We start from the raw sequence: 14,602 nt of genomic DNA, 5'->3' as shown, positions 1-14,602 counted from the left end.
CAGTGTGGAAGAAAGAAAATATGGATATAAAAATACACAGAAGTAAAAACTCTGTAGTACTGAATCTACATTGCAAATGTAAATACAATATTATAAGTCACGGGTATACCCTAGTTCTGTCCACTAAAAGCACTTACAAAGAGTGCTTGAGTGGCAATGACCACTCCTAGCACCCCGACTGCGATCTTGAAATGCCATTCTCCGTTAAGACAAACCAGGACTTCTTAAAGAACTAGCTGGCTTAGGGGCACCCAGCTGGCTCAGTGGGTAGAACATACAACTCCTGATCTTGGGGCCGTGAGCTAAAGCCCCGTGTTGGGCGTAGAGCTTGCTTTTAAAAAATTTTAGTTAGGGGCGCGTGGGTGGCTCTGTCGGTTAAGCATGCGACTTTGGCTCAGGTCATGATCTCACAGTTTGCGGGCCTCTCGTTGGGCTCTGTGCTGAGAGCTCAGAGCCTGAAGCCTGCTTCGGATTTTGCGTCTCCGTCTCTCTCTCTCTGCCCCTCTACCTCTCATGCTCTGTCTGTCTCTCTCTCTCTCTCAAAAATAAACATTAAAGATTTTTTTTTAGTTAAATTAAAAAAAAAAAACCCTAGATAGTTTAGCAAAGGATATGTACTAATGAACCTGGACCATCCTGACGTGCAGTTGTAAGGAAGCTATCAAAGACAATGTACAACTAGGGTCATATCAAAAAGACTCAGTAAAGAAGCTCTCACTGGTCATGAGATCACAATGATGTCTACAAAAACAACATGACACTAACTGGTCACCTTCTAAGCATGATAGAAACCCAGTTCATTATCTTGAAATTTGGGGGGAAAGGAAAGAATTAAATAATTCCTACATTTCCTATATAAACTGTACTGGTAGCCCAAGAGTACATAACAGAGATCTTCTATAAAATCATTCCAGACAATAAATGGGAAACAAGAAAAAATCAGAATATCACCATTTCATAACTTGCAAATGAGTGAACAGCTCCAGAGGCACTGAGTATCAATTACTAATAACACTAAAAAGGGAATAAACACCAGACACTGTATGTCTCCTGGTGACAGGAGCGCAGTTATAGTTTTCAATCAAACCTGAGTCTGGTCAAACTACTGAATCTGTGGGTTTTCAGGAAAAACAAAGGACAGATGAAAATGTTGAATTGTTCCTAAGCACATGATCAACAAAATACAGACTATGGGAAATTTTACAGGTCAAACAACCTAAGTCTTTTAACAGATTAAAAAAAAAAAAAAAAGATAAAGTATTATGCAGTCCTAAATTATTGTGGAATAAAGATTCATTTTATCAAAAATAGAAAACTATACTAGAAATATATGACATCTTAAATCAGGATATGCAAATACAGTACTAGTCAATTTTCCTTCCTAGTAATTAATTTTTTTATGCAAGTGTCTTTCTTTCTTTTCCTTTACTTGGAAATCAATGACAATGAGCAACATTCATATTCAGGCAGGTCTTAAATTTTCATTTTTCTGATTTTTCTATGTGGATAAAAAATATATACACACAAATTTCTGTTTTAACATCAAAACATGCTCTTAAAGTATGTGAGAAGTCCTTTGAATAAAACAGACGTTTCTGTCAGCAGCACTGTCTTCCTAAACAATGAGAGGAAAAAAATAAATAAAAAACTAGGCTTCAAAAATTTGCATGATCTCCAGAATGTTACGGTATTGATAAAATAATACACAGGAAAAAAATAGGCAAGAAATGGCTTAAGACATAATTTTGAGTCAGCAAGCCAATGAATATGAAGACAAAAAAAATCACCAATTTTGATACCACCATAATCTATAATGTTTTAACTGCCTAAATTTTCAAAATAAAATCAGAAATACATTGCAATAAATTTGAGCAGTTCACTCCTCTAAGACTGAAACCTTATAACCAACCATGCCTTACCTCAGTGGAGACTAATCATAAGAGCTGAGATTAACCCTCAGGTAAAAGTAGACAATAAAGATTTTTCAAAAAGAATAAACTCACCACTTCCCCAAAATGATGTAGGGAAAAATTTCAACCCCTTTGAAAGTGTTTGCGGTATGCTTATGGAACCAACGAAACCATTATCCAAAATAGCAAGATTGCAGTGACATACAGTACTATAAATGTTTTTGCTTTGCTTAACACACAATTCTTTCAGTACAGGTAAGACCTCCCACACAGGACACATCAACATTTATGGACAAAACAGAAGACCTTCAGTCATTAAGCAAGTCAAGCTATTTGCATGACACTTATTACCTCACCCCAGAGTGTAGACAGTAGGACAGGGGTGCGTCTATGAAGTTAGAATTTACTCATCAAACTTGAATTAAAGACTTACTTCAGATATACTGTGAACTTTACAGAAGAAAACCCCTGATGTAACAGGTACAGAAATAAAAAGGCCTGACTGTCCAACTCAAGTACTAGCTGTTAAAAGCAGAACTTAGGTTTCCTGGATTTAAGATAATCAGCAAAGAACATTTGTTTTTTTACCTGCATACTGAGTTAAACCCAGCAAGTAATATAAAACAATGTATATTTAATATGGAGAAACCTTAATAGATTTCCTATTCCCATTATTTCCTATGCAAAATGTCATAGGAGAATTTACTTCATAGGGTAGATAGCTTTCAACTCAGGTGTATTATAGCACTAAAACAGTCCTGGTAAAGAAATACCAACCATATACAGATATTCAGTATGTAGTGATTTCTATGAAGGGATTTAAGTTAAAGAAAGTCTATTAAGAAAGTGCCTGAACCATTCCAAGAAAAATATTTTCTTTTCTGTAAGTAGGGGATACTTTAAATGATTCTTCTTCTCAACCCAGGATCAAAATATTACAGCTGAAAAATTAACAACTTAAGTGACCTTGAATTTGGTAACCTAAGCTCATCTTTAGTCTTCTCAGCTAAATACTGTGCTAGTATAAATAACAGATGAGATTATAAATTAAAATTTTGAAGTTTGGTTGCCTTTAATTCTCCTTTGGAAACTTTAAATATACTGCCCTAATAGAAAGCATGGGAGGGGTATTAAAACTGCATAAAATACAATACTTTTACTATTCAACTATAAACTCTGGTTCCTTTTACTGGCCAGGCATGAATCTGTAAGAAGTATGTACACTTAATGCCAACAAAGGCAGACAAGAACTGGAAGGTATGAGTGGATTTTTTTTTTTTTAATACAAAAGGAAGGACCAAGAACATAAGCCAGATTTATTATCCAAAGGTAAGTAGGTAGGTAGGTAGAATGTATGTATGTATGTATGTATGTATGTATGTATGTATGTATGTATTTTGAGAGAGACAGAGAGAGAGAGAATGAATCCCAAGCAGACTCCACACTGTCAGCATGGAGCCTGATGCGGGGCTCAAACTCACATGACCTGAGCCAAGATCAAGAGTTGGCCGCTTAACCAACTGAATCACCCATTTACCCCTTAAATATAAGACTGAGACTCAGGGAAGGAAAGTTACTGTCCCCAAATCACACCACAATCCTAAAATTTAAATTGTCTGGTTTCAAAAATCTCTACTGTTATCTTTTATAACAAAGAAATTGTTTTAATGTATTTTTATTTATTTTGAGAAAGAGAGAGACGGAGCGTGAGGAGCAGAGGGACAAAGAGAGAGGGAGACACAGAATCTGAAGCAGGCTCCAGGCTCTGAGCTGTCGGCACAGAGCCCGAAACAGCTCTAAGTCATAAACCACGAGATCACGACCTAAGTCCAAGTTGGTTGTTTAACGAACTGAGCCACCCAGGTGCCCCTATAACAAAGAAATCATTAAAGTGGTGGTAGGGGGGACTTCAGGGAAAAGAGAGCAGAAGCAGGCAGAAATCAATTCAGAGGCTACTGCAAAAATCCAGAAGAAGAATGAACACTTCGACTAAGGGAGCAGTGGAAGTGGTGAGAAGGAGTCAGATGCTGGATTTATCTTGAAGGTACAGCAGAGAGAATCTACTGTCAGAAGAGAAAAATAAAGAAATAATCAGGGTAATTCTAGTATCTTGGACCCAACCAATGGATCTGCAATTTACTGAGACAGGAAAGACTGTGAGAGAATAAGTCTGGGTATGAGGGAAGTATTTGGAAATCAGTTCTGGACATACTAAGCTTGAGATGCCTGTTACACAAATAAGCAGACGTGAACATGAACATACATATGCCATCAGTACATAAACCACTTTTATTTTTTTTTATTTTTTTTTTAATTTTTTTTTCAACGTTTATTTTATTTTTGGGACAGAGAGAGACAGAGCATGAACGGGGGAGGGACAGAGAGAGAGGGAGACACAGAATCGGAAACAGGCTCCAGGCTCCGAGCCATCAGCCCAGAGCCCGACGCGGGGCTCGAACTCACGGACCGTGAGATCGTGACCTGGCTGAAGTCGGACGCTTAACCGACTGCGCCACCCAGGCGCCCCCATAAACCACTTTTAAACTGTATGACATCCCCACATAAGGGAGTATAAGTGTGTGTGTGTGTATGTGTGTGTGTGTGTGTGTGTGTGTGTGTGTGAGAGAGAGAGAGAGAGAGAGAGAGAGAGAGAGAGAGAGAGAGAGAGTGAGAGTGAGTCAAAAGACTAAAGCTTGGGGCTGAATCCAACATGCAGAAGCTGGTGGTATGAGGAAAAACACCAGACAATAAGGAGTAGTAACCAGAGAACAGAAACAAAACTAGAAGAGTACAGAAGAAAAGAGTTTCATGGAAGGGAAAAGATCAAATGTTGATAGGTCAAGTAATATGAAACTGAGAACAGATCACTAAATTTAATCAATGTAGATAATTTAACATGGTTCCTGTGGAGTGGTAGGGATGAAACCTGATGGGATTAAGCTCAAGAGAGATTAGAAAGAGTTTCTGGAGAAGGTCTTCTCTCTCACTAGACATAGAAGACAACCCATGGAGACCCTGGATATTCTGGCTGCCATTCTTAAAAATAAAGGGAATAAATCATAGGATAAAGTTATTACTATGAAAATTAGGACAGAGATGGAAGACACCAACGTCCTTACTAACACTGGATAACTGAAGAAAATTACCCTACTTCTGGTCCAATAAATCCTCACCATCATATAAACCAGAGGTGAATAAACTAGCACATAAGCCAAATCTAGCCTGCTACCTATTTTTGTACAGCCAGTGAGTGAAGTAAGAACAGATTTCACACTTGTAAATGACTGAAAGTTAAAACAGTAATACTTTGTGACATAAAATGTATATCAAATCCAAATTTGAGTGTCCATAAATGAAGTTTTATTAGCATGTGGTCATGATCACTCATTTATATATAGTCAATGGCTGCTTTTACACTACAATGACAGAGTTCAGTATTTGCAACTATCTGGCCTACAACACCTAACATATTTACTATCCAGACTTTCACAGAAAAAGTTAGCGAACCCCGGGTTCAAGCAATTCTGGGACAAATACTCTATTCCCTGCAACTGTAACATCCTAAATAATACATTCCCCTATATGCTGGCACACCAAACTACTTGATGATATTCAAAGAGGAAATGCATTATAATGCCTCCATCAATTTATTCACGCTATTTCTTCTACTTAAAATGCAGCTGCCTTTACTTGACAATATAAGAAATTATATCCAACACATTTTAACAGGGATTGGTGTCTAGCAGAACTAAGCTGGACTCAATCTTTGAACTACTTAGGAATATTCATTAATTTCCCTGAACCTCAATTTCTTTATCTATGAAGCTATAATACCTATGGAGTTGTAGTGAAAAACAAATATAGTAATGTATATAAAACACAGCATGCCACCTGGCACTAAATAAACACTTAGGAATAAATGGAAACTGGAATCTTTTTTCTTTTTTTTTTTTGATAACTGGAATCTCCATTTATCATCATCCCATCAGTAACAACATCCTTTCGCCAAAAGATAGCTTAAATATCATTCCCTGATCCTCTCTATAAGATTTTTGGGATGCCTCCCATTAAGAATTAATTGTTCCCTCTTCTGTGCTTCCATAGCACATTACCCATATCTGTTTTACGGCACTGCCACACCGCATAATGATTAATTATTTATATGACTATCTTTGGACTATAAAAAGTTTAAAGTGTGCCTTTGAAAGCCTTTTTCATCTTGGTATTTTCACTGCCAACTTGGAATCTGGTATGGCATGGGTATTCTCAAAACAAACAAACAAACAAAAAACATTGTTGAATTAATTTTGTCAAGGGCCAGCTCTAAAATTAATGCATTCATAAAACCAAATCAAGTTCAAGAAAAAAATAAGTGGTATTAATGTGGTTTGAGACACAATTTAAGAAGTTCAGTGTTTTTCTTTTCTTATCCAAACTGTAACTATAAAAAGAAGACTGGCATTATCCTAAACATTAAGCCCTTATCCTCCATAACAGTCTCAGAGATCTTAATTATCAATAAGAACTTTCATAGGGAAGCCCAGAGCCACCTAAAATTGATTTCGTTCGTTAGAAACCATCTATAGTGGCTCTTCCTCTAAAGAAAAAAGGAAGCACACTATACCAACTAAGAAGTATTTATTAACATAATGCTATCAGTACTTTTCACAGGTTTTCACAGATCTAGCTTATATATTCTAAATCTAAATAAGAAAAATAACTTCCCTATGATGAGTTATTAACTTATATTTGCCTAAGTTATCCAAAATTGCCTAAGGTATCCCAGAAGGTCTGATCCGTAGGCTCAAGAAAAGTTCTAAACACAGAATGTTTTGATTCTCATGATGGACCTATGCATCAATGATGAGGACTAATAAGAGGAAAACAAAGTAGACTCGCTAATTGTAAATGGAGCAATCACCAGCAATAATGTATCTTAAAAGTTGATGACTGTGCTTTCAAAGTGCACAATGAATATACAAAATGTCAAGCCTAACACAGAATTAAATTAATGGAGCAACCTTTAAAAATAAAGGTATCGGGGCGCCTGGGTGGCTCAGTTGGTTGAGTGGCCAACTTCGGCTCAGGTCATGATCTCACGGTCTGTGAGTTTGAGCCCCGCGTCAGGCTCTGTGCTGGCAGCTCGGAGCCTGGAGCCTGCTTTGGATTCTGTGTCTCCCTCTCTCTCTGCTCTTCCCCTGCTTGTGCTGTACCTCTCTCTCTCAAAAATAAATAAATGTTAAAAAAAAAATTAAACAAAAAATGTATCTACAATGATACATTTTTTCTTTTTTATTAATAAAATTTTTATTTTATTTATTTAGTTTTTAAATATAATTTATTGTCAAATTGTCTAACATACAGTGTGCAAAGTGTGCTCTTAGTTTTTGGGGTGGATCCCCATGGTTCATCGCTTACATAAACACCCAGTGCTCATCCCAACAAGGGCCCTCCTCAATGCCCATCACCCATTTCCCCCTCTCCTCCACCCCCCCCCCATCAGTTTATTCTCTGTATTTAAGAGTCTCTTATGGCTTGCTTCCCTCCCTCTCTGTTTGTAACTATTCTTTTCCCCTTCCCTTCCCCCATGGTCTTCTCTAAGTTCCTCAAGATCCACATAGGAGTGAAAACATATGATATCTGTCCTCCTCAAAAATATGGAATGCTTTATGAATTTGTGTGTCATCTTTGTGCAGGGGCCATGATAATCTTCTCTGTATCGTTCCAATTTTAGTATATGTGTTGCCAAAGGGAGCACTAACTTTTATTTTAGAATGGTTTTAGATTTATAGAAAAGTTGCTGAGGTAGTATAGGGAAATCTCATAAACCCTACACCTGGTTTCCCACTTAGATTAGTTATTTGCCAAAACTAATGAATCATATTGATACATTATTAACTAAAGTCCACACTTTGAGATTTCCTCAGTTTTTATTTAATATATATTTTCCATTCCGTGATACATTACATTTAGTCATCACATATTAGGTTCCTTAGATTAGTTTCTCAGACTTTTTTGTTGGTAACCTTGACAGTTTTGAGATGTACGGGTCAGTTTAGTAGAATGCCCTCAGTTGGGGTTTGTCTGATGTTTTTCTCATGATTAGACTTTGGTTATAGGTTTAGGGGAGGAAGACCACAAAGGCAAATTGCTATCCTCATCATATAATTCCAAGAATGCACACTATCCATACACTCAAATTAACTAAACAGGTAGACATGTTGACATGCCCTACATCACTGCAAAAGAAAATTCAAGCCCTAGCTTCTTCAGCTGTGCCAACATTGATGAAAACAGACACTACCTCTTTGGCTCTTATTATGTGTCAGGCACTGTGCTAAGTGTTTTACAAATTTATGTCACTCAATCCTCAATAAAACCTTATAATCTAATTATCATTTTTTCTTTTTGATAGATCAGGAAACAGGAGTTGAGATTTTCAGCAAATATGGCCACAGCTGGAGTTAGTTAAGTGCAGGATCCAGGATCTGAAGCCAGGCCTAATTCTAAAGCCTGTTCTCTTCTCCACCATTCTCTTTCTATACACAAATATATCATGACATGTTACAGTTGGTACGAGACCAAAAAAAGATGAAAAAATTCCAAGGTGATTTTGAAACAATCTCTGATTTCAAACCTCTTCGCCTCAAATTAGATACTCAGTATGGCTCACTCAAATTCTTGAGTTCACCAGCTTTTTCTGCATGGAATTTTTAGGAAGCACAGACATCTCTTACAGATAAGCATAGAATGACAGAGCTAGAAGGAATTTTCAGTTTATTTTTGTCAATTTACACTTTTTAAACACTTTGTGGGGTTGAGGCTTTGAATAAAAGAGTCCAACAGAGCAACTTAACAACAGCTAAAATTATAACTGAATGTCAGGGCACCTGGGTGGCTCAGTCAGTTGAGCATCTGATTCGGCTCAGGTCATGATCTCATGGCTCGTGAGTTTGAGCCCCGTGTCGGGCTCAGTGCTGACAGCTCAGAGTCTGGAGCCTGCTTCGGATTCTGTGTCTCCCTTGCTCTCCGCCCCCTCCCCCACTCACACTGTCTCTTGCTCTCTCTCTCTCAAGAAAAGAAAAAACATTAAAAATTTAAAAAAAATTATAACTGAATGTCAGTAGGTGTATACACAAACACACTCTTACATTATGTATTTTTGGTGTTCTTATCTGTTGGAACTGGATGCTGAGGATACATATAAGTCTCAATCTTGGCCACATATCAGACTGGTCTAGAAATCCAGGGATTTAAAAAAAATCCTTATGCTCAAGTTACCACCCAGATTAATGAAATGAGAATACTTAGAGTCAGACCCAAGCATGACAGGGTCTTTAAAATTCCCTGGATGACTGAACGTGCAGCCAAAGTCAAGAAGCATTAGTAGACACTGAGCGGAGCTATGAGACAGTGATGAACCGGATCCATCTGCAAGTTTCCAGTGCTAACAGACAGATCCTACAGGTAAGAAACACTAACTGTACAGAAGGATATGATCTCTAAATTGAGGATGAAGTTTACATTCATGGGTTAACTCCCTGTTTATTACTGATTTTGGTGGCTTGGGGGATTGTGGACTAAACTGGGATAATATTGTGTAATGTCAAGGTGGTTTTAACCTATCAATAGCTAGACTCAATTTACTCCCTCGGGCTGGGCTTGAGAAGTTCTACCACCAAGATGATGATGTCACCTAGATGAAAAGCTTCCTAATAAGATTCTAAAAACTGGAATAGCCTCTGCTTCTTCACATTAACCTGGTCTCAGGCAAGCCACAGCTCCTAAAGTATGAGAAGGGATGTTCAGGAACAGTACCAGACTTTATTTATAAAAACAGACAAGAATAAAAGAACATGGTGCACTTAGGAAAATCCAGAGTTTGACAGAACTAGAGTGCAGAAAGTATACGGAAGAGGCAGGCTATGAAAGCAGAAAAGTTGGCAGAGGCATAATCACAAAAGGCATAGTCATTATTTATGAGTAGACTTCACCCTCTAAGTGAAGTAGGGAAGAAAATGAAGGACACTGAGCAGGGGAGGAGCATGATCTGACCAGTGTTTTCAAAAGACAAATTTGGCAAGCATATGTTAAGTTGGCATTATGGGGTCACAGGCTAAAGGCAAAGAGATCACTGCACTAAGCCCAAAGGAAAGGAAAGCCTGAATAAATGCACTAACACTGAGAATACAGAAGAAAGGGTAGGTTCATGGAATATTTGGGACTGAGAATCACAAAGACCTTGCATCCCTGTGAAAGAGATGTTTCTAATCACTATCATCAGTTTTCCTGCCCCTTTCTTCCTCAAATACACTCCTATCAGCCTTTTGCCCACACCGCTCCAGAAAAGTCACATTTACCAAGATCTCCTATAAAGCCCATCGCTAAATCCAATGGTCACTTCTCAGTTTTGTTACACAGACATACTTTTTACACAAATGCATAGACAAGTAAAAAGTATGTCTCCCTTCCCTGGTTCTTGTCTCTCGTTAGTAGTTATCACTAATATATTCTGTACTTTACTTATGTACTTTAATTTTGGGCAGCTTCTCTACTAGAATGTAACTTCCATGAGGGCAAATAATGTTGTATCCACTGTTCTATCCCCCATGCCTAGAGCAACCGCTGACACGCCGTAGGTGCTCAAAAGATAGCTGCTGAATTAATTAATGAGTGAAAAGTGAGCCCTGGGGCACTATGCCATTTAGAGACTGGGGCGATGAGAAAGAACAAACCAGGGAGATAGGGAGCAACAGAGCTAGGAGAGGGTGGTATCCTGGAAGTTAAGTGAAGAGAAAACTTCAAGGAAAAGAGAATGATTAACTGCAACAAATGTTGTTATAAGGCAAAAAAAAAAAAAAAAAAAGTGAAATGAGTGAAAGAAGGGAATTCTGGATGCCTTAGAACTCATGATTGGGAAGGACTGACTGTAATTCCATTAACCAAGATAGAGAACATAAGATGGGAGATTGCAAAGGATAAATAATAAGTCACTTTAACAAAGAATTTAATTTACAATCTAATTAATCTTAACCTCTATTTAGTGCCTTATCAATTCTAGATCTAGGACTAGAAGGAGGGAAAAATGAACAGCTAGAAATGAAATTATTTCATCCCTTGATTTTTTTTTTTTAAACCAAACAAGTATTTCTCCAACAGGAGCTCTATAACGATTCTTAATACTCAACACAAATGCTTATGTTTTACTTTTTTTTAATGTTTATTTATTATTAATATTTTTTTGAGAGACAGAGATACAGAGTGTGAGTGGGGGAGGGGCAGAGAGAGGGAGACACAATTCAAAGCAGGCTCCAGGCTCTGAGCTGTCTGCACTGCGCCACCCAGGCGCCCCTATGTTTTACTTTTAAATCCTTTATTCTACTAGGGAGCTCCTTATTCATCTATTTATGTAAAAATTGGAAAGGTTCGTCTACTAATTACTAATTGCCTTTTTGAAATCTCTACTTGAATGTATCATATATACCTCAAATTCAAAACATCCAAACACGAAATTCTCACTTTTTCCCTCACCCTTTCAAACTTGATACTCTATCAGAGCTCATCTCAATGAATTCATCACCAAATGTTGCTGATTTTTCTTTCCTAAATGTCCCTTGACCCCAACCTGTCTCCAACTCCCATGTCCATTCTCTTCTAAATGTTTATCCATAAAATAGCTGAGTAATCATTTAGAAATGCAAATGTAATAGTTTTCCCATCTAATGTTTAAAATGTTAGAGTGATCCCCCTTAGAATAGATACAAATTCTTAACATGGTCTGTAAGACCTTCATTTTCCTGCTTCATTTCTAATTAGATCTCCCTTTGTCCCCCAGTTTCTGATCTCTACCCTCAGGATGTCTATGAGAAACTACTATATACCTGGGAAGTCAGGATAAAGTGGTTTTCACCTCAAATTCCTGCCTTCATATATGAGGATAAGTTTCAACAGCACTACTAATAGAAAATTTTTATTTTATGTCATATGTTCATAACAAAATAAACTTTCATAGTTATTCCTCTTACTCCCTAAAGGGATAGGATGATAGTTACCAGACTAAAAATCAAATATTCCCCTCCCAAAATTCACCTCCAAGAAAAGGCACATCTTTCTGTTCTGATAAGTGTGTTTAAATCTATTGACACTCATTGAAAAACCAAAGTAATAAAAAGTCAATAAAAAATATTATCTAACTATCCCTCAATTTTTTTCACAAAAAAAGTTATACTTTGTTTATCCCATATGCCTATATTATTTCATTATAAGGGCAATGAAAATAAAAATTCAAGGTCAAAATGTTTTACAGAAAAAGGTGTTTTTTTAAAAAAAATTTTTTTAATGTTTATTCATTTTTGAGAGAGAGAGAGAGAGACAGACAGACAGAGCATGAGTGGGGGAGGGGCAGAGAGAGAGGAAGACAGAATCTGAAGCAGGCTCCAGGCTCTGAGGTGACAGCACAGAGCCGGACGCGGGGCTCAAACTCACGGATCACGAGATCATGACCTGAGCTGAAGTCGGACACTTAACCAACTGAGCCACCCAGGTGCCCCAGAAAAAGGTTTTTTAAAGAAAAAACCTTGTTATATGTAACATACAAATTCAAAACATTATTTCCCTCTCTAAACTTGTCATGTGTAAGGTCTTTACTAGAGTATTACTATATTGTATTTTTCTCTTAAGTAACCAGGAAATGTAAATACAACAATGATTAAGTGGTTGAATAAAAGGAATCATTAGGATCTAGTAGAATACAAAGATATTTAGGGGCACCTAGGTGGCTCAGTTGGTTAAGCATCCGACTCCCAGCTCAAGTCATGATCTCATGGTTTGTGGGTTTGAGCCCCACATCAGGCTCTGAGATGTAAGAGCCTGCTTCAGATTCTATGTCTCTCTCTCTCTCTCTCTCTCTGTCTCTGTCTCTGTCCCTCCCCTGCTTCTCTCTCTCTCAAAAATAAACATTAGGAAAAAAGAATATAGAAATATTTAATCAAAAAATAAGGAAGTAACTGGATAAAGAAACTGAATAAAGACTCACATGTAAATAAAGGAACTTCATATATGAGAAAACAGCATTATAAAGTACTGGAGAAAGGAAAGGCTATTCAACAACAAATAAGGTACAAAAATTAACTTTTTCACAGGAGAAAAAATAAATAGATTCCCTGTCAAGCCATATTCTCATTATCAAAAAATTAAGGGGAAAGGGGAAAAAAATCAAAATGTAATAAAAATCTGAAAATAAAAAACACAAAACTTCAACTATTTAAAAACAATTTTCTGAAACAACATAGGGGGACTAAAGAATGAAAAACATGAATAAATTAAAATTTTAAACTTACATTCCACAGAGGTTTAGAGTTTTAGTCTTAGTCTAACCAAAAGACCAAAGTTTTGGTCTAACCAAAAGCAAAGTTTTAAGACAGAAAAGACACTGAGAAAAGATATTTGCAATAACTATCAAGGACTAAGGATCAATCTACAATTTGAAATTTGAATTTCATATAATTTTCACATGTTGTGACATTTTATGGGTTTTTTTTTTTTTGTTGTTGTTGTTGTTGTTGTTGTTGTTGTTTTGCTGAATCATAAAGTAACTGTAAAAAATATCCTTAGCTCACAGGTTGCACAAGAACAGGTGGTAGACTGGATTTGACCCATGGGCTATAGTTTGCCATATCCAAAGAATATCCATAAATCAATAAGAAAAAGAGCGTACCAGATTGGGGAAAATGAAGAAGTCTGACCATGTGAATGTTGGGAAGGATATGGCAAAACGGGACTCTCAAACACTTTTGAGAAGACTATAAATTAGTAGTGACACAGCACAGAAATTATCTAGTAAAAGTGAAATGCAAATAATCTACATCCTGGCAATTCAACTTCTAGGTATAGCTCCTAGAGAAACTCTGATATGTGTGTAAGGATATTTACTGCAGCATTATTTGTAATAACACAGAACAAAACAAACACTGAAATAAACTCAGATTTCTGTTAGGAGGGAAAAAAAATAAAAGAAGTATGCTCATAAAATTGAATAATATACAACACATACAAGAAATCAACCAAATCCTATATACCAACAAGAGCAAAATAAAATAAGCCAGATGCAGAATTCTATAGAGAGTGTTACCACTTAGTAAATTTTAGAATACGTATAATACTAAACTAAATACTGCTCATGGATACATTTGTATTAGGATTTTTCATCTCTGATAAAGGAGATTCAAAACCAACGTTTTTTTTTTTTTTTTTTTTTTTTTACCAAATCCTAAATCTGTATGTATGAGTCTGTATTATTTATGTCTGTGTGCATCTGTGTTAGGATATGGTTATAGCAATGAGAACTAGTGAAAAGACATGCCATATTTTATTTTGAAAGTTATGGGGATTTACATTTATGAAAATTCATTATTGTAGCAAAATAAAGAATGGACTAAGGGTACTAAGACTGGAGACATAATAATTTAAGTGAGAAAAAAGGAAATGCTAAAATTAGGAAGTGAGAATGGAAGAGGACAAGAGAAGACAAAGTTGAGAAGCATCCAGAAGTTTTAATCAAGTGGACTTGATGGCAGGTTACATGTTGGCAGCCATTTTGGGAGTGCAGAAAGCTTCACATATTTCCCAACTGCTTCCTGAATACGCTCGCTATGGGCTTTTAAACAGCTTTCAAAAGTGACATCTACACTAGC

The 14,602-nt window shown here is 36.7% G+C and overlaps 1 protein-coding gene and 1 non-coding gene across 7 annotated transcripts in view; both read right to left on the bottom strand.

Moving 5' to 3' along the window:
• TANC2 (tetratricopeptide repeat, ankyrin repeat and coiled-coil containing 2) overlaps positions 1-14,602 on the bottom strand; it is a 362,078-nt gene that overhangs the window by 250,842 nt on the left and 96,634 nt on the right. The window lies entirely within an intron of this gene.
• Positions 7,562-7,668, bottom strand: LOC125927775 (U6 spliceosomal RNA). The gene has a single exon (XR_007459451.1). It is a non-coding gene; the product is annotated as a U6 spliceosomal RNA (small nuclear RNA).

Source organism: Panthera uncia, chromosome E1 (genome assembly GCF_023721935.1).
Source record: "Panthera uncia isolate 11264 chromosome E1, Puncia_PCG_1.0, whole genome shotgun sequence".
NCBI lineage: Eukaryota > Metazoa > Chordata > Mammalia > Carnivora > Felidae > Panthera > Panthera uncia.
Note: the sequence above shows the minus strand (reverse complement) of the source record. Positions and strands in the feature narration are given on the sequence as shown.